This window comes from Dermochelys coriacea, chromosome 6, assembly GCF_009764565.3.
Source record: "Dermochelys coriacea isolate rDerCor1 chromosome 6, rDerCor1.pri.v4, whole genome shotgun sequence".
NCBI lineage: Eukaryota > Metazoa > Chordata > Testudines > Dermochelyidae > Dermochelys > Dermochelys coriacea.
The window spans coordinates 103,775,389-103,782,811 of NC_050073.1; the positions used below are offsets into that span (position 1 = coordinate 103,775,389).

Sequence of the window (7,423 nt, forward strand, 5' to 3'; positions counted from 1 at the left end):
TAGAGGTAGATGTAGAGGCAGCAGCATCCCTTTGCAATGCAATTCTCACTTTCCTGGAGTACAGAGGCACTGGCAAAAGAGGAAAATAAGAGCACTGTCATAAGCTTAATAGTACAAAGCATGAATGTCTTTCTTCTCTCTGTCATCACCCATAAATACTATCGCCCCTCAGCAGCTATCTACTAATAGCACAAAGTATATGTTTTTAGTTAAACACATGCTTGCTGACAGCACCAGGTTTGCAGCACATGATTTGAAATTTACTTGAAATGGATGGGGAAAAGGGTGAGAGAGGGGCCAGAACCAGAACCCTTCACTCAACAACCCATTCACCTTCCCCATGAGTTCCGATGAGGCTCAATAAATTGGGGTCTGGATACGGAATCACACTCCTTTTGAAAAGCAACATAGTCTTAGATTTTAAGGCCAGAAGGCAAAACCAAGACAGCCATTTTGCCCATCTCTGTAAAGCAGGAACATTTCACTGATTTAAGCATTTGCATTGTTCATTATTAATCACTGCTATTGCTGTTGATATTTACACATCCAAGATGCCCATGACCATAGTATCTGGACATCCTATTATAGTTATATAACAGTTCCTCAGAAAGAGACCTGAAGGTCCTCATTTACTAAGCCATCCTCTTCCTATGGCAAAAACCAACCAATCTACCTCCCAGTTCCTCCCCAGTAATGAGCTCTGACCCAAGCTCCTTCACAGATGCCAAACCCTCTCACTGTTCCCAGTTACATAAAATCCAGTTTGTACCTGCAAATCTGCTAAACCCTGCCGTTCCTGACAAGAGCCTTGAACCAGCTGCTTGCCAGATGCCAAACCCCTTCCTTGATGGAAAGAGCCCTGACGTATTCTTCCTCCACTTTCCTACAATAACAAGCAACTCCAGAGACATGTCCAGGTTTACCCATTCAAAGTGTAGGCCCCTTAAAGACACAGAGTGTACATAGGAAAGTAAAGAAGTCTAGCTGAAGTGAATCAACTGGGAGCTCATCTACACTGCTCAAGCAGGAAGAGATCAGTCTCCCAAGATCAAGAGCTATGAACAAAGAACTGGCCATGTGAAAGAACATCCTCATTCTGTAGTACCACAGAATGTGATTAGGCAGCATACCAGAAACTTGGAGCTCCCAACTTGTGTGGAATAGGAGAGGGCAGATGCTCATTATTGCATCCATACAATCTCTAGTCATTTTTATTGTAATAAGAAGTAGGCCTGAGGTGCAAAGTTTAGATCTGGAATTTTCCAAAATTCAGGGGTACTTGGGTCCTGGACTTTGGACCCATCTCTAATTTTAAGGGAGGGATAGTAGTGTCCTGTCGATGTTTCTGAGTGGAAATACTGTAGAATGGAAAGGAAACTAGTTGTGGAACTGTAAATCATGGGCTATAGCTGGTACCAGAAGAATAGTTTATCCGTTTGTTATTTTCTCCCTGATTTAAAGTGATTATCCTAAATAAATTCATTGCTGGTGTAAGCTCATTGACGGGCACAGGCAATCTGGGTTCCATTGCTGACTCTACCACAAACTTCCTGTGTGGCCCTAGGGGACATCACAGGGGCCCTGATCCCACAAGTAGAATGTGACTAATCCCACTGAAGTCACCGTAACTTCACTAGTGACTTCTTGGGACTACTTACATGCTTAAAGTAAAGCATTTGCATCCATATTAGCAGGACTGGGGCCTTGCATAGTGTGGTACAGTATGGATCTCAGTTCCCCATCAAATAGGGCTATCTGTATTGTCTTTTTAAAACTGTGAGGTCTTTGGGGCAGAAACTGTTTCTTACTATTTGTTTGTTCAGTGCCTAGCACAAAGAGGCCTTGATCACAGCTGGGGCCATTCTGTTCTTCCATAATATAAATAGATTATGATAACCATAACATCAGACTAACCCAAATCTCACATCAGTCTCATTTTTAATATCATACTTTTATGTTAGGTAAGTCTTTCAAATTAATTATTTGTTAGAGATAGTGAATTTTACAACCTGCCCACCACAAAACATTGATTAGGCTCAGAAATTCACAAGACATGATGTAGAGGATTAGTTTGGTTCTATATATGTTATAACTGCTGAAAGAAAGAAGGCCCTGTGAGTTTTAAAATCATTAGAAGGAAGATTTCAGATTGGATTAAAAAAGTCATTTCAAAAGCACTCATTTGATGAAGAAGGTCCCATTTAAAAAAAACATGTTAACATGACATTAGTGTGCACAGTATGAAGAAGGATTTTATATTTTCAATACCCTTGCAAATGTAAGTAATGCACCAATTTAAAGCTTAGAACACTGTTCATATAGTGGCATGGATTTAAGCATCTCTGCTTAAAATCTAGTTTCAGCCATGTACCCTTCTTCAAGGTCTTCATTCTATGCATGTTAGCACAAAGAGCAGACATGCTCTGTTCAACTAAAGCAGGGGATTTATTTATTTTTTGAGATAAAACTACTATTAGACCTCTTAATACACATAGTTTAAATCACAAAACCAAAAAACACAAGTCAGCACAATTGAGTAAACTGATGTCCTTTATTAAAATACAGACCCAGGAGGACAAACTCTAGAATGGCAAAAACTAAATTATTCTTCTAGCCAGATCCTTTCAAGTCCAGGTTTAAGTTCACCAGCAGAATGATGGGATTGAGCTATCCCTGTACAGTACCTCATCTAGAGACAGATAAATCTTCAGAGCTCTGCAGGGAGCCCAGGTGCCAGGGTGTATTTTATCATCACTCTGTAAACCATGCTCTGCATCCATGCCTTTATAATGAGCACAAGGACATGAAGACAAAGAGGCTTGCTGCATATGCATCATGTGAATCTATCAGTTTCATTACTAAATTTGAAGAATTCTGCAAAGGTCAGTTTGTGTAACAGAAGTGCGCCCCTCCCCTTCGCTGTGTTTACATACACTGAGAATTACCTTTTTGTTGTTTGTATGAGATCCAATATATATTTAAATAGGATTTTATTGTGTATTATATACTATATTAAACAGGCTACACTTGACTGTGAAAGGCTTATCTGATGTTTTTTCTAAGCTTAGTAAAACAAGATGCTGCATTCTATGGATGTGAGGTTAAAATGTTTGAATGTCTCTTAAACCTTGTCTCTTGCTCATCTGGCTTCATCCTAATGCATGTTCCCTGATCAGGAGAGTGAGCAGTAGCCCAAAGAACTGAGGCATTTGCCCAGAGATCTCAAAGAGCTATAGTTATCAAGTTAGCCTCATCATGGGAAAAATAATAATAACAGGGTGCTATGACTCTTTAAAAAGATGTGCCAGAAGGGAATCCTGCATTATCTTAAAAATCCTACAACATTCCATAGGGTGAACATTGCAAATACCTGTAGCTGATCAAAATAAACAGTAAACTTTTAAAATAAAAACAATTTTTCAAAAATGTATATGACTTTTTTGACGCCCAAATGTTGTTTCTTTGCTTTATAATTCATTATTGTGATTATTATTTATTTACGTTACAGAAGGTCCCAGAGGTCCCAATCAGGACTGAGGGTCCATTGTGCTACACTCTGAACAAAGAGCTTAAAACAAGAAATCCACCCAGTGATGACTATTAAGGAATAGCTGAGGCAAGGAGGAACAGAAATTGAAATCCTGGTTCTGCTTTCACTTAGTCCATTGTGAATCAGGAGTAATTTCACTGAAGCAAGTAGGGATATACAAGTGCCAAACTGGCATAAGTGAGGTCTGAATCAATCCCTAAGTATCCTCACTTGTCTTTACAGCTATTCCTGTGAGCCAAAATTAAGAGTATGTGCTCTGATCATGGTAACATTTTCAAGAGTGCCTTAGTGATTTAGGGGCTTGCCCTATTTAAAGCAGTACATTGTTCTAGTGCAGACAAGGACTTAGGTACTTAGGATCCGAAGCCTTATTAAAAGTCAATGGGTCTTAAGCTCTTAAACCATTTAAGTTCTTTTAAAATGTACCTATGTTTTTAAAAGGGTTTTTTCTCTATAGTAACTTTCAATTAAACTGGGAGGCTGAATACAGAGGCCACACATGTTCTTTGCTGCCTAATGAGACTCTTACGTTGAAATTATGCTGTAGCAACACACTGGATTTTAATTTATTTGACTTTTGCCTTAAGTCAGAGGTGGGCAAACTATGTGGCCCACAGGACCGTCCTGCCTTGCTCTTGCGCTCCTGGCCAGGGAAGCTAGCCCCCGGCCCCCCCCCCCCCGTTGTCTCCCTCCCCCGCAGCAACGCCGCTACACGGCTGGCTCTGGCCAGGCAGAGGGGCTGTTAGCTCCTGCTGCTCTGACTGGGGGGTTGCATAAGGGGCAGGGAGTCCCGGGGGGGCGGACAGGGGATGGGGAGCAGGGGGCAGTTGGATGGGGCAGAGGTTTGGGGGAGGGGCGATCAGGGGATGGGGAGCAGGGGGGTTAGATAAAGGGGCAAGGGATCCCGGGGGGCCTGTCAGGGGGCGGGGGTGTGGACAGGGTTAGGGCAGTCAAAGGACAGGGAACAGGGAGGGTTGGATAGGGGGTGGGATCCTGGGGGACCTGTCAGGGGGTGGGGGGGTTGGGTGGGATCCTGGGGGGGGGCAGTTAGGGGTGGGGGTCCCAGGAGAGGGCAATCAGGGTACAGGGAGCAGGGGACATTTGGATAGTGGGTGGGGCCCAGGGTGGTTAAGGGAGGGGGCTCCGAAGAGGGGGCAGTCAGAGAAGGAGCAGGGGGGTTGGACGGGTCAGGGGGTGGGAAGTGGGAGGGGGCGGATAGGGGACGGGGACCAGGCTCTTTGGGGATGCACAGCCTTCCCTACCTGGCCCTCCATACCATTTTGCACCCCAATGTGGCCTTTGGGCCAAAAAGTTTGCCCACCCCTGCCTTAAGTGCTCAGTGTCCTATTCTCAAAGAACTTGCTTATTTACTGTAGACAAGGACAACTGAATTCTTTGGTGATATCTGCCAACACTGACCCAATATGGGCCTGTGCTCACAATTACCTCAAGGTGTTTGTTTTTCTTTGTGAGCTTGTGTACCAGCTGGATACTTTTCCTTTTCCATCATCTCGAGCCTATATGTCTAAACCCCTATTGACTGGCTACATTTAAGGAAAGATTTCTCCACCTATGTGTGGAATCCAGGGCAGTGAGTGGTTGAAGAGCTGTGCATGTGGTCACACAGGAATCATATTTCTCTGCCCAGGTAGACCTTCTGACTAGAGGTGGGACAAGAAAGCATGGTGATGCTAAGGACATTAACAGAATAGCACTCAGTTGTTATCTGAGAGCCAAGTGATGCCAAGGCACGTGAATGGACTACTGCCATGTTAGCTGAAGTGGTAAGATGAGACAGGCCTTGAAAATAAGGAAGAGCTTTGAGTAGATGACAGTCTGACTTAAGATCCATTTACCGGTTATAATGAAGCCATGAAGTACACCTAGCAGAGCCTTGAGTGTGCTCCATAGTTCTATTGTCCATCTGCTGTGATTATCTGTTTTTATCATCGGTGTCTATTTTGGAAAAATTTATTTTAGTTACTGTGAGTTAGTCAGCAGCTTCCACAATAAACATCTAGTCATACTGAAAGTGCCAGACTTCTATTGTGTCCAGCCACTAGACTGTCTTCACCAATGACTTTTACTAATGCAGCGTACAGAAAAGTAGGCGCTTTTTTAATGTCTTGCTGCAGAAAAGCTGCTCAGCAACAAATCTTCATGAAAGCAGGACTGATCGTTATGAGCAAGGATGAAGTGTGGACAGAGAATTAAGGAGGCACTAACTGAACTTGAGCCTGCTGAACATACCTTCAACTTTGTAAGTTTGGTGCTAGATGGTAAAAGAATGCTATGAGTCCAGAAACGATGGGAATGGTGCAGAGCATCAGTGATCAAAAATCAAGAGGACGCAAGGAATACCTCACGTTACTGATAACTGGAAGATGATTACTTTTATCCAGGAGTTTTAATCTAGCCTCATTTCCAAATTGCAGGGACCATCTTTTTGTTCTATATTTGTACAGACTCTAGCATGTTGGCATCCTGGGCCATGACTAAGGACTCCTAGGCACTACTGCAATACAAATAGTAATAATGTCACAAAAAATATATGAACTAAATATCAATATTATTACATTTAAACACTAGGCTTATTTCTTTGTCTTTTAATACATAGGAATTACCATCCTAGAACTGATCCATCCACTCTAAGAGTAATGAGTGCCACTTACTTCTGAGAAGAGATGGGGTCCACCTAACGAAGAAGGGGAAGAGCATCTTCATGCACCCACTTGCCAACCTCAGTGAGGAAGGCTTTAAAGTAGGTTCAGAGAGGGCAGGTGAAAAAACCCCACAGGTAAGCATAAAAAGGCAACCTTAACAGAAGCTATATGCTGGAGGGCACATGGGAAATTGCAATAAGGTCATCAGAGCAACAAGAGGGAAATCAGTGGGGGAATCTGCTCAATATCTTAAATGTCTATACACAAATGTAAGGAATATGGAAACAGGAAGAACTGGCAGTATTAGTACATAAGCTAAATTATTACTTTACTGGTTTCACAGAAAGTTGTTTGGATAAGTCTCATGACTGGAATATTGGTATAGAAGTGTGTGAAAAGGTTTTGTCGGTTTTTGCAGCTCTCTGCAGCCCAACCTGCTCAGAGGAACAGAGCAGCAAAGGTGTGCCCTCCAGGCTTGCCTAGAGATGATTCTCTGGTGCAGCCATTTTGGAAACCAGAGACCTGGTCCTCCAAAGGCTAGAGGAGCCAACAACAGCCACTCAGGGCCTCAGATAAAAGGAGCTGCAGGGGTTTAGCAAGTCAGTTCCTGGCTAGGACCAGAAGGATGAAGAAGGGATCTCCTTTCTGCCCAAATTTTGCTTGTGGCATAACCAATGTTGATTTTCTGGCTGCATTTTGCATATCTGTTTTTTCAGGGAGAGCGAGGACCTAAGAACCTTAACCCTGTGGTAAAAGTGAAGTTAAAGGGGCCAGCAAGGAAGATGCCCAGGGAAGCAGCAGCAGCAACAAATTGAATCAAGCAGTATGTGGCCACAGTTCATAGGGTTCCTGGGTTGGAAACTGGAGTAGTACGTAGGCCAGGGTTCTCCTATCAGCCATGGGTAAAGTGGTATAAACCTCAAAGAAGAGAACAAGTCTTATTTATGATCCCAGCTGAATTTAAAGGGCCCAGAGCCAGGGCTGAAGGCTATAGTGAGGGCAAATAGACTGTTTATTGATTGGACTCTTTAATACCCAGGAAGGGGTTAATTTGGCCTTTGCTATCAGGTCTCCCCTCAGTCTTCTTTCTGAGGATTAAACTTTCCCAGCCAAATCACAATCTTCAGATATGTTAATTGCTGTTATAAAAAGGACTGCAATCAATTGTTCTCCAGGTTCACTGGAGATAGGACAAGAAATAATGGGCTTA

General features: G+C 43.0%; 1 long non-coding RNA gene across 1 annotated transcript; it reads left to right on the top strand.

Moving 5' to 3' along the window:
• Positions 1-5,678: 5,678 nt before the first annotated feature.
• On the top strand, positions 5,679-6,956 carry LOC122460657. The gene is made up of 3 exons (XR_006282102.1): positions 5,679-5,810; positions 6,168-6,311; positions 6,930-6,956. It is a non-coding gene; the product is annotated as an uncharacterized LOC122460657 (long non-coding RNA).
• Positions 6,957-7,423: the final 467 nt, after the last annotated feature.